At 39.2% G+C, this 18,574-nt stretch overlaps 1 protein-coding gene across 7 annotated transcripts in view; it reads left to right on the top strand.

Moving 5' to 3' along the window:
- Positions 1 to 4,243: 4,243 nt before the first annotated feature.
- Positions 4,244 to 18,574, top strand: part of CSGALNACT1 (chondroitin sulfate N-acetylgalactosaminyltransferase 1) — a 51,677-nt gene continuing 37,346 nt past the window's right edge. For 3 of the 7 annotated variants that reach the window (XR_013774435.1, XR_013774436.1, XM_079307223.1), the window contains exon 1: positions 6,384 to 6,520. The gene's annotated coding sequence lies outside the window, so the exon portion shown is untranslated. Of the gene's footprint in view, positions 4,360 to 4,400; positions 4,592 to 4,889; positions 4,959 to 6,383; positions 6,521 to 18,574 lie in introns of those variants that run through there. The other 4 variants (XM_079307225.1, XM_079307229.1, XM_079307227.1 and 1 more) reach the window with 4 other exon arrangements.

Genomic DNA, 18,574 nt, shown 5'->3' with positions numbered 1-18,574 from the left:
ACTGCAGGAATGAAATAGATGGCAGGGGATTACCAAAAGTTACTTCTGAAAATTAATGGATGTGTGAGGGGTGCCCTGAAAAATTGCAAGTGCAGAATCACCCTTAAGACACTAGCTAGGCAGGGAGATGGCAGTTTTTGAACTCATTTCACAAGGTATCCTGAAAGCAAGATATTCTTGTATTTAATCCACTAGGCAAGGAGGAATACTTCCAATAAATTATAAACACCCTTTTATCTTTTTTGTTTTCCTTGTGCATCTTTTGTGTGCTTCCTCAGGATGTTTGCACATCCTTGTGCATTTCCTTGTGTGTCCTCTGGACACTGGATTTTTAATTTTTTTTTCCTTTAAAGCTGTAAATAATCTTGGGGTTTTTTTTCAAATTAAGTACTGCTGCCTCTTGAGGAGATTTGTTGAATCCTTGCCTCTGCATTCCTAATGCTCCATTGTGTTTGCCAGTCCACTCAGCCCTTCCAGGCAAGGAGAAGTTGAGAGTCCACTTCTGTATGATACAAACAGCATAACTTGACAGAAGAGAAGAAATCTGGAGGGGATGTAGACAAAGGTGGTTGAGGCTTGGAAGAGTTTAAACCTAAGAAAGGGCTAAGACTGCTCAACCCCTGGATTTAGGAGGACTTGTTTGCTCTGTGATCCTCACATAGATACAAGACAGGCTCAGGATCAGACTTGCAGGGGGTTGGGGCAAGTGATTCCACTGAGCAAGTGAGAAACACCACTGATGTTTCATTTGTGGATGGGAGGAAGAGAAGCAGTCTGGTTCTTCAGAATGTATGCATTGTGTCTGCAACAGGTGACATAGTACTAGTATTTGAAGGTACTTGGAGTGCAAACTACAGTTTTTAGCCAGGCCAGCAGTTTAGAGCCACTGCTGTACTAAACTTGAGCTACTGATGTGCCAATGGCACTGCATGCTCATCTCCCATTCCAGGAGCCAGGCATGTAGGTGGTGTTGGGGTTGGGCTGCGCCTGTCAGGGCCTGAAGCTTCCTCTCCACTTAAAGTGGCATTCCTGAGTTCTTGCCCAGGTTGTACTGTTTTGATTTCCACTGTGCAGGACATGCTGAATCTCAACGTTTTACCCAGACAATTGGAATTGCACACAGCCTCCTTCCTGCAGGAATACAGGACTCAGCTGAAATGCTTACATGAACCTTGTTTTTCAGGAAGAGGCTTTGTGACCTTCTATAGCAGGAGAGGCAGCACTTCACCAGTGGTGAAGGATGATTTTTGCCTGGGAAGATCGTCCCACTTTTTCAGGAAGGCCTGTGAGTAACAGAGATAACTTGCCGTGGGGTCAGGCAGTGTTGCTGATGCAGCACAGGGACAGATGCATGATATGTGCAAAGGCCGTGTAGACCTTGATGGTAGTGCTTCAAATTCCTTCTGCGCCACAAAAGCAAGTCTCCAGGAGAGTGTTTGGAACATGTTAGGCACTTGGCACCAGAAAAGGGCTTTGAAGGTCATTCTCCACCTTTCTGGATCAGTATAATCTCAGCAGATAGCATCCATTCTGTGTTGGATTTCCTGGCGTGGAGCCATAGGCTGCTGTCACTAACACAAGGTTGGTGTATTAACAACAAGCCCTAAGGGCGTAGGTTGGGTTTCAGGTATGGGATAGAGCAGTCTGTGATGTGGCAGTGCAAAGTTTGGGATAACTGCTGGGCTAAATGGTGTGGGCTTGAATTGATAGTCACTCCGTAGGCCTGGGGAGCAGGAGTTGGTGTCTGGCATGGGTAACAATGAAGCTAAAGCTTTGCATAATACTGAAAGGATTTGAAAGGGATCATCTTAGCATCTTCTGAGTGATGCCTTGGAGAAGACAGTCTGTGTTGAGCTAGCAGTTTGGTGGAGTCTATACAAAAAACTAGGGATCATGCAAAAGGTTTTGTTATTTTGTAGATTTTTTTAGTCAATTCTGTGTCATTTGATTTTTGCAGAGGAATTTCTACAGCTGACATGGGTTGTCTGGGCTTTCAGTACCTCAGAATTCTCAGTGTCTTCTTTGTCCCTAGCAGCTGAAAGTCACTAAATTGAGATTGGATGACTGTCACGCTGCAGGTGGTGAAGTGGCTGGTCAGCTGTGGAAATGAAGAGTGGGAAGAGAATCCACAGAATTGAGATCTTTGACTCTGAAACTGCAGTTGACAGTTGAATGTAAATTACAGCTTCAAAACACTGAAGTTGGCCACCGTCCACTTAATTTCTGTGATAGCCTAAGGCAGCTTTTAATAATTGACCTCATTTTCACAGAATCAAAGTAGTTTAGATTGAAAGGGACACCAGGACATCATGGTGGTGGTCCAACCACCTGCTCAGCATGCAAATCAATCTACTTTTCTTGTACTAAGAAAAAATCCATTTCAAGGAAAGAACAAATATTACCAGTTTTCTTCAGCCTGCAGTTTGACAGTGATGAGTGGCAGGGAGTCTGGATTTATGGGGGGAAGCATTTAGGTAATCTTATGGGCAGGTATTATGATTATTATTATGAGATGTGTTAAAATACCTACCTAACTTTTAGATCTGGGAAACAGAACCAGATTGTAATTATCTTCCACACAGCATAGACAGAATTATTAATAACTCTACTCTTGTATTGCCAAATTGCCCATATGACTCCAGTGGCACTAAAGCTGGGGCTTTGGACTCAGTGAGTTTTCTGGTCTTGTGAGAACACAATAAAGCAGCACACTGCTTGGTGCACAAATAGGACCTTGCATTAAATTTGCAAGGCTAAAAGCTTAGAAAATGCTGTATTTCACTTCTAAGTTGAAGGTGTTTTTGCAGAAACTTAGTCTGTCATTTATGGAAACAAATTTTAGGAGAGAAATTAATTTTCACCTGGAAGGATTTCAAGAGAAGTAGCTAAACCAGTTAATTTTTCCATATAGAAATTCACTAAGTAGAGAAAGAACACAAATAGACACAATTTAACTACTGAATATACTTCATTTCCTTCTGCTGCCTTCCCACATATTCAGGCTTGTAATGTCCCTGTAGCAACTCTGAAAGATATATAAATAGGAGAGAAATTCTAAATTGACCAGCTGCATATGTTTGTCCCCACTTTTAATTCTACAGTCATGTTGAAAAATGCATTTCACAGTTTGTATTTTCCCTTTTCTATTCCTGTCCCATACCAATGCCATTCTCCCTTGCAAGTTCTCTCTGCAAATGTTGCAGGCATTCATCACCTTGTCATTTGGAGTGACAGTCATTTCTAAAAATGCTGTCTGAAACCTCTTTTTGGGAAAGCCATTGTGGGTTCCTTTTGTAGTCAGTGAAGCCCAGAAGGCAGTTCAGTGGACTAGATGCAGGTTGGGGTAGGTTGAACTGTGCTCTGAAACCCTTTGCTTAGGTCTCCATGGCTTGTAAAAAAGCAATGTCCTTACCTGCAGAGATCTGTGTGGCAGTCTCCTGTATGTGGTGATGAATGTGACTTTAGTAATGTTTAACCATGTTGCTTGGTCTCCTTACTCTGTTCACTGTATGCACACAGGTTCAGCCTCTAAAGATGTACTCAGGGATGAAGCCATCATTCCCAGGAGGGATGGTTCACTCATCCCACAGAGCTGCAGTCTCTGGTGACTTGCCAAGATCTCTGCACTACACACAAAGCTAGGCAGCAGCATGTGACTACTGATTTCCTTTAATCAGAGAGCACTGCTGGGGCTACAACGTCCCAATGGAACTGCATTAGAGGTTTCCTCTTTAAGTACTGTGCATTTCAGAATTGCTTTCCAAATGCACACTGAATGGTCTAAGTGGGGAAGGGAGTTTCAGCAAGCAGTCAGTCATCAATAGCATCCTGCTCTTAAGCCAAGGGAATGATGGCTAGTTTGAATGTGCCTGCATTTTCCCCACGTGCTCCCTGAATGCAGGTATGTATATGCATGCAATTGCCCTCATCATCTGCAGACAAGCCAGGAGAACAGTATGTTTATAGAAGCTGTCCTTAAGAGCGATTGCCTCTTGAAGGAGCAGAGCCCGTATAAGAGGAGTGGAGCTGTCTCCAGCCAGCCCTGGGAGCCGATGCTGAGAGCATATTGAAAAGCTGTCTTCAGCAAAAGCTTGCCAGTTTAACAACTCTGTTCACTGTTCCTATTGCACAGTGGGCTCTTTGACGCAACAGAAAGAGCTGCCTTTTTTTTTTTTTTTTTTTTTTTTTTTGCTTCCTCTTAAATCCGCCTGGCCAATTTAAACCTTGTGGATATTTCTTCCCCCTCGGGGAAGGCGTGTGTGAGGATTTTCTTTTTTAACAGTTCATTCCGTGAAACCATTTTTTTCCCTTGTTTGCTGTTAGAAAATGTTGGAGCTGAACATAAGGCTTTCATTGCAGGTCAGTGACTGAATCTTGACCAAAGCATTTAACATTTGAGTGTTGCTTTAGTAAGCACTGAAGTTTGGGAGGAAAAAGCAAGTTAATAAGATCGTATTGTGTGAGCCCATGTGTGCCTACTACTGGAATAGGAATCTTTTTACATCTGCAATGTCTGAGTTCTGTGTGGATGAATTTACAATCTTGCTTTTGTAGACAAACTTACCAAATTAATATTTTTGTGAGAATTGAGGTAAGATATATATTTAAATCAGTTAAATCTATATTGTCTAATTCCTGAATGTCTATGCTCCCTTAAAATCCAATAAATCATACTGTGAATTTCACATGTAAAGTTCTTGTCTTTTTATTTTGCAAGGATTGTCTTCTTTGAGTTTTATATTTTTATTTCTTTTTATTTCTTTACTTCTTACTTTACTTTTATTTCTTTTTTACTTATTTTCTGCACACTTCACTGGGAAGCATATTTTCCCTGGGCACATGCTTTCTGCAGAGAAGATAGTTATTTGCTATTTTGTATTTCTTCTTAGATTGCTATTGAGGGAGCTAAGAAAGGATGTAGCCATATTTTTAATGTCTCTTTTCAAGCTGTATTTGAGGTAAGGCAATTTTTTTCCTCATGTCTGAAATTAGAATGCAAAATAGATGCAGTATTTATTTTCTTCATAGTTACTAAGATTATTCCTTTGCAATTTGTTTTTCTTATTGATAAAATGTGTTTATACTTGTGACAAAACTGTCCATTGTCTATGTGACACTTAATATCCTGTATTTTTATTTCAACAATATCTGCTACCTATCTGCATGTTCCTATCAGCTTGTGTTCTCTGGATCAATGAAAAAACATTTTTGCTTTTATTTTGTCCTCTATGTTTATATGTTGTGTGGGAATGAGTGGATTTCTTGCCCTGGGTGGGAAATTCTTGTGCAAACTTTGTAAAATGAGTTTCAAATTGTTTCCACTGTGAATCACTTTCCTTGTAAGAGGATGACTTTTATGGTAATGTTTAACTTGAGTAGAATTGTTTTCAAACATTTACAATGTGGTTTTTGTGTATTCTTTTTAAAGAGCAGTCCAAATTAAATAATTATTCATATTAAGCTGTTTACTTCCTTGTCTACTTAATGTTGCTTCTTACAGGAAGTATATAGCTTTAAAAGGTTGAATCATTATTTATGAGCATCAGAATAGCTGAAAGGTGTCATTGCAACATTGCCCAATGCAACTGCATTGAAAATGGATTTGTGTGGGAAACCACTGTTGGTGAGTTGTAATTAGTGCATGGGGCATTAGAAAATACTACTTCTTGTTCATATTTCTTTTCAAGCAATTTAAGAGCTTGCCATTCAAGGAATGTTAATTTTTATTTTATGTATCAAGATTATAGTTCTTATTATTCACAATTTTTTTTCCTCATGCTTTCTATAGTTTTCTCATCACTTAAATCAATCCATCTGAATATTTGGGGCATCTCTTACAAGGGAAGTCTGCATCTTTTAAGGCAGACATGCTACACTGCATGTCCAGAAACACTTTTGATTTTGCAAATCTATCTTGTTTGGCCCCTCACATCTCTGAAGCTGTTTGCTGTTTGAATTCCACCTAGTGTTAGCTCCATTCAGAAGTGTCTTTTAACAGTTTGTTGAGAGGTTTTTTACTTGGGATAGGATAAGGAATGATAGAGGGTAGAGTTACAAAGTTATAGTAAACTTTTTAATTTTATAGAACAAAAATATTTACTACTATTAAGCATTTACAATACACTAATGAATAAATTATTTCTCAGGTGTTTTAAAAAAATTAAAAATAAGCAGTATAATAAACTAATTCAGTCTTCATATAACATGTTTTCTGAACCTTTTTCTGAGAAAATTAGATAGGGTCTCTGGTCCACCATCACTAGCAGAGGGTGTATTGGGCTGCCCCCCTTCCCTTCTGATCTCTAGTTTGTGATGTAGCCAATCCTGCTTTTCAAAGATAATCATATTAGAATGCCACCATGATGTGTTGACATTTCTATGGACATTAATTTGCCAGAAAACTTGAGTGGGGAAAGAGGATAACTGATGTGGGTGGCTTGGTGTGTTCTTTGGGATCTTTGGAGTTGATGCAATATCTTACTGGATTCCACCCTTCTTGCTTCCCAACAATTACTGGAAGGTATTTGTTTTTTCTGATATTTGTGGTGTCAACTTTCTGCCTAGTCAATGTAGCAGAGCTCATGGCTTGCTACATTCCTCCTTGCATTCTCCAAACTGGGTTCCTGTTACCTGATTAACTGGGTGCTTGTTTTCTTACCCTGGTGACCTGGTCTATGTCTTGCCATGTCTTAGTAAGGAAAGGCTAGTTAGTCTGAACCATGCACAAGTCAAGACACTTAAGAGGAAATGCACTATGAACTTTTGTCTGTAACAGTTAAAATCAGCAAAGTACTTATGAAACACTTATGAAAGATATAGACAAAAAACATAAGGCAAAATGCTTCTATTTTCTTTCACCATGTCCTACTGACTTGATCCTCTTCTGACAAAATTTTCTTGTATGCATGTAGCTTACATTTCAGGTCACATCTACTGGAGAAAGCCTGCTCACAAGTCTCCATCAGTTAACTACCCTCTGGTGAGAGAAAGCTCTGTCACACCGTGTCTTTGGCCACACCAGCATACCTCAGGTCATTTTCTGATTCTTGAAGAAACTCTCGTTTTTTATTCAGCTGCACTACAAAAGTTTTCAGGGAGTGCAGTGTTAATCTTTCATCCCTAAACCCTTTAATTTGTGTCTATCCAGATAAGGTGTCATCATTGTTCTTAATGATTTCCTTGTTAGAGACTCATGGATATCTTTATTAGTGTATATGTTACCTTCTTATACTTGACTGGTTAGTCAAAACAGGAGTAAATGTCTACACCTCCCTTTGGGACTTAGTTTTCAGAAAAATTGTCCTAATGGTGAGCTGTATTCTCTACCAGTGAAAAAATTAACATATTCAGTGTTGTGCAGACCTCTGTCTTTCTTCTGATGCAGAGTCAGAAAGTTAATAATCAGAAGACAGCAGAGAGGTATGTGGGTTTTTTTGTTTTTTTAAAGGTACCTCAGTTTTAGAGTAGTTACAGTTCTGGATTCTGTTTTCAGGTTCATCAACAGTTTATGTGTTTTAGGTTAAACTGTACTATGGTACCCCTATTTAATGCCAATGGGAATGTTCTTAATAGTCCATTAGCATTGAACATTGTTTAAGGATCATTTAGTTCCAACCTCCCTGCCATAGGCAGGGACAGCTTCCACTAGATCGGGTTGCATTGCCTTGATAATAGAAATGTTACTCAGTCAATTGGACATGGGTATCATCTTCCTAAAGTAACAGTGATATAAACTTTATTGAAGTTAAATCTTCAGAACATTTTTTCCTTTTTCCTCTCCATTGTGTCTCTTACAGTGGTTTGGCAATTTACTGGCAAGAAGACATGGAACATATGCACTCCAGCAACCCTGGAACAGTGTGCAGACACCCCTGGGGATTGTTTCTACTGGAGATGATTGAGGCAGCAAGATGTTTCTGGCTTTCTCTTTTCTAAAAGTATTTTTCTTTATAGCTGAGTTTATAAATAGTTGACAGTTCTTAAATTGAATAATCCCAGCTTCCTCTCCAGGATAAGAAACTGGATCAAGATTTTCAAAGCCAAAACTCTGCAGCCCAATATATCTATTAATCATCTGCTTATAATGTTGCTCCGATTTTGAGGCAATTCTCTTATTGTTCCTGTTTTGCGTATGGTGAAAAGACTCACACAGAATCTTGCCAGCGGCAGAACCAAAAGCTGGACATAAATGTCCTGCATTTAAGGTCAGAGTTTTGGCTACTAGATTATCTTTCATTGTATAGCCATGTTTAGAAATAGAAATAACTTAATTTTCAAACCAGTTGAGTTATCTGTAACTCTACCCGGTTTACTAAGAGATCATTTCTTTTGAAAGTTGGCTTAATAAAGAATTACAGGCTAAGATGTTCAAACCACAGGAGTGATTGAATATGCAAAGGCATCCCAGGCACATGCACCAAGGCAGAGATCTTCAGAGAGTTTCATGTTACTCAGACCAGTACTGATGGTCACTGGTTTGTGTTGCACTCACATCTTTTGCTGGGAAGTGAATAGTGAAGGGTAAGGAGATGTTATGTCACTGGTGCTGCCATTTCTGCTACCAAGGTGGTACTTCAACTACATCTAGGAGGGCAGAACATTTTAGTCTTAAAAGTGGGATTTTAGTATTTGTATAATTCTAAGGTTTTTCAACTTTTTCCCCTATGAATTGATTTCATAGAAGGTAGTTATGGAAGTGCTGGCCATGATCATAACAGAGTTAGACAGACCTACATGTGCCAGGGATCAATGATAATCACTTTGTGAACCAAGTGGCTTTCAGTTTTGAAGGGAGCATTGGGTTCATTTTTATTTTTCAGCTTTTGTAGCCAGTCACCCAACCCCTGATAGGACAGTTAGCTTTCAACTTGCCCAGACCAGTGTATGTCTGTATTTGGGTTATTTGTATTCATCTATCCTACAACTGATATTTTCATTAACATTTAGAATGACCATGTACGTACCAACTTCCTTCACAGAGGAGAAACTTTGAGTTGTATTGGTTTTGAAAGGAGGAGCTTTACATCAAATAGTCTTTCCCATGTGTACTTTTAATGTAGAGCCAGTATTTTAGGAAAACATTCCTTTTCAGTTAGAATAATCTGAAAATAGAGATAACAGTTTTGAAACACTCTTTTTGCAGAAAACTTTGTATTATTTTATTTGTGAGAAGGTGTAGCCTCCTGGTCTCAGAGAAGAGATTTTTAATAAACTTTGGGAAAACTTGTAAAAAAGCTATTAGCAAAATATACAGTGGTGTATCATGAATCATGTTACCTGCACTATTTTTTTTTCTCATCATACTGCTACTAAGTAAAAAAACCTATTTGAAGGGAATATCAAAAACATCATAATGTTTCCTCTAATCCTAGCAATTTTAGATTAATGAATTTACTGTGAAAGTCGTGGTTGCTAGCTTAGAAACTGATATAGAGATTTGTTTGAGGTACAGAGGTAGAAAACATGCCACTGGCCTTACAGGATAGTATGAGGTGATTTTATGAGATAAAAGCCAGTGGTTATGTTTTCTGACACTTAATTGAGCCACATATATAAATTCATGAATTAATAAGCTATTCCCAAAATATAGTGGCTTTCTCTGAAAATTGTTCAGGAAATGAAAAGCACTTATGTAATGTTAAAGGAATGAAAGGAAAATTTCTTAGCATTAGAGAAAGGAAAATAAAGCTTCACTCTAAAATCCTTAGAAACTAACTACATTAAGAAACCAGATCTTTACAAATGTAAGGTGCATGCAAAACTGTTTTGAGAGCACATCTCAGAACCTCTTAAAAGAGTTGTCATGAGTTGGTAGCCCTAGTTTTCAGATGGGGCCAAAAAGGTTTAGAATTCTATGTGCGTGAATGTTTCCATTTGTCCAGTGGTTTAGACTTCATTTTTCTTCCTTGCTATTGGATCTGCCTTTTGCTATGACAGCCAGGTAGAAGAAGCTGAAGAAGATTGCTGTAACATACCAGCAATTTCAGGGAATGGCAGGAGCTGTATGGGGCACCTGGATGCACTGAGTACTCCAGCTACAGGAGTATGTAGGAAACAGAGCACTTCAATTTCACCAATTTTCACTCTTACACTGGAGTGCTGGTACTTCCTGGTTAGCACAGGCGGGCAAGTGAGCATGTCCAAGGAAAATGTAAGCTTCTTTAGAGATTTTACAGACACACTTGACAGAATTTTTCCAGTAAATTCAGTGCCGTAATTTTCTTACTTTCTTTGCAGTTTATCTGCTTGAGTTGGTGAAAATGGGCATGTCTGGTAGTAAAGCCTTTTGGTTTTCATAGGGTACTTCTCCACTTCTCATACTCTGATTAGAATATTCTGGGCCGTTTACTGCTACTAAGGTCAAAGCTTCAGAGCCCAAGGGAAAAAACTTGTCTGGCAACTACTTAGTAATCTTGTAAACCTATCAAACATCAAGGGCAAAAGAGACACAAAGGTGTAGATTAGAGTTATGAATTAGAATTTAAAATAAAATCTCAGTTTTACATCTTTCCTAGGAGAAAGGAGCTTGTAAAATGCATTTAAGAAGGCTTTGCATCTGTTGGAACCCTCTGGCATTTTACTGAAGTAATCTTCAATTGTTTTCTAACCTCTATTACTGATATCAAGAATTTTTCACTTGTTTAACATTACACTATGATTTCACATTCATGTCCCTCCAGCATGCCTATATTCCTCATCCCCCTCTATATTGGTCTAGGATTTCCAGTTATTTCCATATTCATGGAGCTCAGTCACTACACAGCCAGTTGAAACAGGCAAGCTGCTCAATGTTTTTTCCACTCCAGGAGTAATTTAATCAGGGAGTGTGCATTATTTTTTCAGAGAGCTGAACTGTGCGTGCCAGGTGATCTGCAGTGGAAAGCAGAATCGTTATGAAAAGGCTTGGATGTTCCATGCTGTTTGTGTTTCTGTGACTTGTAATGCAGCTGACAGTACTGTCCTGATATTTTTTCTCATATGCATAATTCAAATGTAGCCAGTTAGAGGAGGTAGAAAAGAGGATGGATGAATCAGAGAACTGTATTTATGCTGCATGAGATTGAGTTTCAAAGGTGTTGGGTCCTGTGAAATTCTTCATCTCTGCCGTGTTTGCTTTACAGAAGTGCGGGTACTCACAGAGCAGATTATGTGTTTTCTTTAGTTTCCATCTCAAGTTTCATCCTAGAGTTAAAAAATCTTACATGAGATTTTGGTATTGGTACATTCTCACATAAATACTTCAACTTTCATAAAGCAGCAAAGAAGAGATTTGGCTGTGAGGGAAATGTCATCAGGGAGTCCTTGCACCCATTATAATCTTCATCTGGGCTGCTTAATGTGCTCAGACAACCAGAGGGAGTAGGTAAGCCTCGGCTGTCACAGGTACCTTAGATCTATCAGAATTTGATTCCACTGGGAAGAACTCAATGCATGTCCCTTGCTATCAAAGGAAGTCCAAGGGAAGGGTAAGCTCTTTTCCAGAGTTACCAAGGAAGGAGAGAAGGGTGGGTGAGACAGATCACAGAATGCTGGAGTCATAAATAGCTGCGCTGTGTCAATTTCTTGCTGCTGGGGACTATTATTTAAATGAACTTCAGGTCCAAGTAACAACTACATTTTTCTTTGGAGTCCCTTGGCTCGATTACAAGTTTGTGGGCATGATTTCATGCTGGAAGAATGGCACAGGTTGAGCCTCACCTTGGGGATGCCACTACAACACTGTCCTGAGGTCCCCTTCCAACCCAATATTCTGTGATTACATGATTGCTCAGTAAGACTTTTCTGCTGCTTCTTTTGGGAGTGTGTTTTCACTTCTATATTGTCTTTCAAAAAAACCCAGGAATTGAAAAACATCTATTGATTCAAATAATTACGGTCAAATTGTGTCCACAGCTCCTCTCACCTGAGTATGCACCATCATTAAGGTGATTGGTGATAAAATCATTTGACTCTCAAAGAAGTCTGTCTCACTGATACTTGAACCTTTACAGTGGCATTTTAAAAGCTTTTGTGTTGGTCTAGACTACTTTTGTTTATTATTTCCTCACTGCAGCTGCCATGGGCATCTCCAGTCTTCTTCCCCTCCTATTTGAAGTAAATAGGCTTTTCCCAATTAATATTTATGATAACGTACCTGTGGAGAGGGAAAAAACCCCATCTTCTAGAGGTGATATTCTGATCTAGAGGTGAATTCTGATATTTCACCTTGACATTTTTGGAGAAGTGATATTCAGCATATTAATGATGCTAACTTTTACACTGCTATGATTGAATCTGGATAATCCAGTTCCAGATACATTTCATTCACTATCTTGTTAAGCTTCCCTGACTGAGTTTGCATGATAGTCAGTGAAGAGAAGAAACCACAGCAAGTGATTTCGTCTTAAGTACATATCCACTTCATATCCACATCATATTGTCTTCAGGAAGGAGACTTGGCTTGCATATGCTGCTGTTCAGTCCTATAACATAGTGACACATATACCTGTCATCTAGGAATTCATCAGGACTATCTTCCAGACCAGTTTCCATACTCTTTTGCCTTTGGAAAGATATTGAAACCTACACATGTTGACCTAGAAAGTACAGTAGTGTTTTGGGAAGTTCTGATGTGCTGCACTCTAGTCACCTCAATGCACTGAGAGCTTTTGCTTTTCCTTACAGTGTCCTTTTGTTTTTTCTTCCATGGCTTTCTTCAAGAGAGGACTTGTTTCCATTTGTGAAGGCTGTAGGGTACTTTTGCCTGCTGAATGATGCAACTTCTGAGCTGTTGCTCCTCAGCTTATGGTACACCCTTCCTACTAAACTTTTGATTTTTCTCATCAAACTGATATATATGGCCAGTAGCAGTCCAAGGCAAACATTTCAGATCTCTTAGGACTGAAACAACAAAGCACTGAAGTGTGTTTTTGATATGGAGTGAGTAAAGTAGACAAGAACTATACACAAGCCTGTACCGACACTTTTTATATTCCACAGGGCAATTTCCTATTCTCTGGATAAATATTTATTTGTTTTCCTTGGATATTACATATTTTTATTAATTTTGATATATTTTTAATTTTTTATCCTCTTTTATCTTGCTGGTGATCTAGATTAAAATGAAGAATTCACTTGCATTCCTCAAGATTGTATCAAGGTAGAGGAAAAGAATTTCTAAATTGCATTATTGTTTTTCAGATCAGAAAGCAACTATGACATGAAAACCTATCAGTAGAGAAGATTTGTTGCAATCCACAGAGGAAAAAACAGCTGATGTCTATGTGTTATGTTATCTATGTCAAAATTAAGGCCTTCATTTAATTCCATACAAGCTGCAGCTAGAATTGGATTTTTGACAGTCTCCCAGGCTAAAACTGATGTGGAGCTGCCTTTGTTTTTACATGTTTCCAAAATAGCAGTTTTAAAATTAATCCAGAGAAGGCTGAGGTGATGCAGGAGGTAACACAGAAATGAAAAGCTTCTGTCTTGCCCAGTGCATTATTCAAGCTTAGGATACCAAACTGGGATGCAGTATCACCACTCTGATATATTGACAGTATTGTCAATACTGCACTTTTGTGTTCTTATATATTGAATCACGCTATTTAATACCCAGAAATGTCAATTTATACTGAAATCTGGTAGGTCCCAGTAGCTGAATTTTGACTCCTGCTGAGACAAGACAGCGTTTGTATGTTGTTATTATGTTTCTTCCTTTTTGGTGCTTCATGTTTTGTGTCCTCATATCTGTCTCTAGAACACAGTCTTTTATGCTGAATATCTGCTTTGGTTGAGGTTTTCAACAAGTAGACAGCCTTCCTCTTAGGCTGGCCTAAATCGTGATGTACTTACCACAATAATTTTCATCTTTCCTCAAGAATTTCAGTATGTGCAGTCCTGGCAGCCTGTACTTTATGCCTCTTTCCAGGGTTCATTTGATTTCTCCTATTTTTTCTTCTGTCTTGTTATATGATTAGTTTGATACAATTTACATCACTGCATTGTGATGCTAACTGTATTATCTCTGAGTAATCCAAGGCAGGCTGACCAACATTTGGTTTTCAGTGGAATAGTAACCAAAGAGGTCTGGTTTGTCTTCAAAAATATATTTAGATGCAACATATATTGTCATACATTATTTGTGCAAGGATAGGCTGAAAAGCTTTTGAAAGATGGAAAATAATAATCAACTCCTATGAAGTAATGTTGGGGTGCTTGGCAAGCAGTGCAGGTATCTGCCATGGACCTGAACTTCCCCATGGTAGAAGGAAACACAGTGAGGCTGACAGAGATCAAAGAAGTAACACTGATAACCTATGAGGAACTGTCAAGTTTCCTATTCAGTTTCTGCAGAGGAATTTGGGTTCAAGCTTTTTAGGGATGTTTATTGTTCCCTGTCCCAGGAGCTCAGTTAGGAGTCTGGAGTGCTGAGCTGAGGTGTGCTTTTGGTCAGTGAGCAAGAACAAATTTATGCCAGAAATTTCCTCAGAAAATGATTGTTCCAAATGGTTTGTGGGAGATATCTAGGCTATATTTTGACCTCATATTTCAAGCTCTGTTGCTGCTCACCATGGCAATGGGAACACAAGAGAGGAAATACTGGTCATAAATAAGCACTAATACCTTTGATTCAAAAGCATCACGGGACAGGTGACTAGGAGTGTCTGAAGTGCAGAGCTACGGGCCTGGGGAGGGAGGCAGACAGTCAAAAACGTATGGGGGGGCAGAAAGCCAGATAGCAACACCTGCCTAGGGTCAGAGGGAAAGGACTAGGCATTCTAAGATGAAGATATGTGGGGATGTGTCTCTTCTGACTTTTTTTTCCCCTGCCCTGTCTTATTAAGTTCCAGTAAACAAATTAAAATGTTCTCTTTTTGAGGTAGCTTGGCTGAGTCACTACATTTCGTAACAGACAGAGGTGCCCAGAAAGTGTTGTAGCTGGATTCAGGCCCACTGGACTTGCTCAGATAAATACACTTAGTGGAAAGAGGAGTGTTATGAGCTTTCTAACCCAGCCTACCTTTGGGAAGAACAAAATCTGGTAGAGGCTGCACAGGGGAGATAAGAGAGCAAATTGAGTGCACTCATCACTCCTTCCTGAGAAAAGGTGTGGTTCTCGTCCAGGCCCTCTTGAGCTCTCTAAGGCTTTCCTGATGTTCTCTGCAGATATGTACATCTTGAACATGTGGGGAGTTTCGTTGTTTTGTAGGTTTTTTTTCTCCCCCCAACACATTTCAGAACCCAGGCCAGCTGCTACAGCTGGTTCCCTTCAGCAAAACCACTTCAAACCATGTTGAGGTTTTGTGGCCCTTTGTAGCTGCAAACCTACTCACAGCCAATTTCCCCACACTACAAGGTTATTTTAGCAATACAGTAATTCTAAGTGGTTTCACAACTGCTCTCATTTGTTGTCTCCATTTATTTACTCCTCACTTCTTTCTTCCAAACATGGTTTTCCATCCCTTTAGCAAAGCAAAGTGAGTCCTGTGTCCTCCAGGAGACTGGATGAATCCTTGAGGATAGCACAACCCACAATTTAACCCAGTCCTTTCTGATTCCTAGGATAAAGGTTTTGGGTTTAAGCAGAGTGGTTTGTGTTTTCACAACTGTATGGCTTCTTTGCATGCATTGGTCTGAGCATTAAGCATCAGCAACCAGAGCCTTCAAACAGCCTGATACATTAGGAAATCTAGACTGTGCTGCTTGTTTACTTTGAGTATAAATGTCATCTTGGCAAGTTATATCCTGTCTTTCATACACAAAGTTGCTGAGCTTAAATGGTATAGGCTGGGTAACAAATTTTGAAGTTTGTATTTCTGTTCTTTAGTGACGCTGTGCCCATGACATGAAGGTGCAAAGCATCTCTGAAGCTCCTTTCAGATGTTCAGTCAGTGTACGTGCTGAGCTAATCAGAGGGATTTGACATTTTGTTATTGAATAGATGAACTAAAGACTAAAAAAATTATTACAGTAATTTTCAATGAAATCAGGATGTGGACTGGTAAGGCTCTGGTCAGATGATCTACTTGCAATGTTCATTAATAGCAGTTACTATTACTGTAGTAACTGATGTTTTGGACTGACAAAATGCTTTACAAAGAATCAGTACCGATTGACATTCAGCAGATAATACCTTGAAAAGAACTTTTTTGTTTTTAAATGAAACTAAGACTTCCACAATAAAGAATTATGACCTTGGTAATTTAGTTTTTCGGAAATAAGACAAACCCAAAGTGGCCTGATTCTCAATCACAATGAAATTCCAGAATAAAAGGGAAAATTGTTGATAGCATGCCCACTTACAGGTGGGAAAGTAGCAAAAGTGATCTAGATGTATCCAGCTATAAGGCTCTAAAAATAATTTTCATGTTGTGTCTGCACCTTTGAAATCTACCAAGTATGCAAAAAATCAGATGTTTGGAAAGGTTTGCCTTCCATCACTATGGCTTATTTGCTTTTAGGATTTTTTAGGAAATTACAATTTGTAAATTCTTTCTCATTTGATTTCTTGGTAGTTACTGAAGTCAACTGTGACTTCCACATGTTATCTAACAAATATTAATAAACTGTATATATATAAACTGTATATATAATACTGACACTGTAGTGTCAGTGCTCCTTTGAATACAGAGTATTTTGTCTATGGCACAGGTGTGTCCTGACGATTTTCAGTTACAGTAGAACTAGTACTGCACATTACTAATGTTCCTCTTCTAGTATCATGCCATCATTACCTTAACTCCTTGTGGAACTTCCTTTTTTTCAAAGGAAAAAGAAATTTAGTAACCATTTTGTAATATCCTTTTTGTGAGATTATTTTTTTTTTGGTTACATGTTTCTGTATCTCTCTAATGAATAGCTAAGTTGAGCTCTACTTTCACAGTGAATTATCTCCTTTGAGCATCCCCTTTCAAGTAGTCTGTGTGCTGTTTTAGTTGTATGAGAAATCTTATCTAGATACCTCATTGCTCTCCTGTGAAAAAAACAGTGTGTCCTTTAGAAAGCCTTCTTAGTGTTCCCAGGGATGGATGCAGTGTTTCCAGCTGAGATTGATCAGGTGTTTATTACATCAGGAAATGGCCATGCCAGGATCTTCAAAGTCACACACTTCTGCTGTAGAAAGTATTTAAACTGTACAACTGGGCTGTCTTTGCAGGTGTGGTGGAAGCATTTTGTTATCATTTTGTGATTTTTTTCTGGTCAGCTTTGCAGACTGAAGTGGATCACACCTGGGAACTGACCTGTCATTAATGAGTATAGTCTGCATCTTGCAGTGTTGTGCTGAAGTGTGGGTTTGAACTGAGGGATGGATGAGTTTTGCCAGTGCTTTGGAGTATGAGCAGTTGAACTTTATTTCTTTGCAGGCCATAAAATATGCTGCTAACAAATGCTCTATTGCACAACCCACTGATGTGATGTGTACTCACAGAAAAAGACTCTTCTATTGAGCTACTCTGGAAAGGAGACTGTCTGAAAGAAAGTCTTCCTACCCATTACAGCTAGTTGTTTTTAGTTTTTCCCCCTTTGGCTGGACACCAGGGACTCATATCTAGAGGGACTTCCACATGCAGTTCAACATCTGAGGAAGCCACTTTTCATCTGCTCTTCTTGTCTCTCTTCAGGCTGGGAATCCTTTGCTGCCTGTGCTAATGGATATAGAAGGCCCATCCTATAACTGCAGCCTGGGGGTTTTGTGTGTAGCTGCACTCCTTAAACTGCAGTTTTCTGCTCATAAAGAAGAATGTGCTTGGAGGGAGTGAATTTCATGGGATATCTCTTCTGGAAGTCAAGAAGTGTGTAGAGCCTTCCCTCAGCAAATGTTACACACATCAAAATAGTCATCCTGAAGGTGTTCCCTTCTTAAAAGAAGGAAGTGCAAAGTGATGCTGTGAGATCACGGCGGGGGTATTTACCTCACATTTGCTCTTCAAATCCTTCCTAGTGCTCCTGTGCGAGCGACTCATGTGAAATTCCAGATCTGCCAACAAATGAGGAACCTCATTATGTAGCTGCAATATGTGCACAGATTTCAGTTTTAGACTCCTAATTTTAAAGGCTAGATGAGATTACAGCATTCTAATTTCAAGGTATTTACCATTTTCTTACCCTTTTTCCTCTGGGCTGGAGTTATAGTTTGTACCATATTTAAGGTTTCCAGGCTGATTACCCTCACTAATGTGTCATTTCAGCAGACTAGCCAAGTTGATTCTGCCAGGACCTCTGAAGTGGCCTGCACATCTGTTAGGGAGAAAGAAGAAGCTATGGGCCACCATCTGGTATTTGATGCCTTGCTGTCACAACAGATTAATTGAGGGCCCAACTGGACCTAACTTCCACTGTGCAAAGTGTTGAACAGCAAGGAACACAATTGTTTTGGAAAGTTTTGCTGTGGGGAGATAGAAAATAGGTATAAAAACACCTTGAGTGTGTTCAAGGAGTGATGGGAAATTGCGTGCCTTTCATCTGGAACAGACCCCCCTGCCTAGCAGCCTGGATATTTTGAAAGGAATGCAGCAAGAGTCCATATAGAGCAGTTGGCTTTAACATCACTGATAATGATGGCAATATTTGCCTCTGGAAGTTGGGATTAAAT

Source organism: Erithacus rubecula (genome assembly GCF_903797595.1).
Source record: "Erithacus rubecula genome assembly, chromosome: 5".
Taxonomy (NCBI): Eukaryota; Metazoa; Chordata; class Aves; order Passeriformes; family Muscicapidae; genus Erithacus; species Erithacus rubecula.
This window is presented reverse-complemented; position numbering and strand designations above follow the sequence as displayed.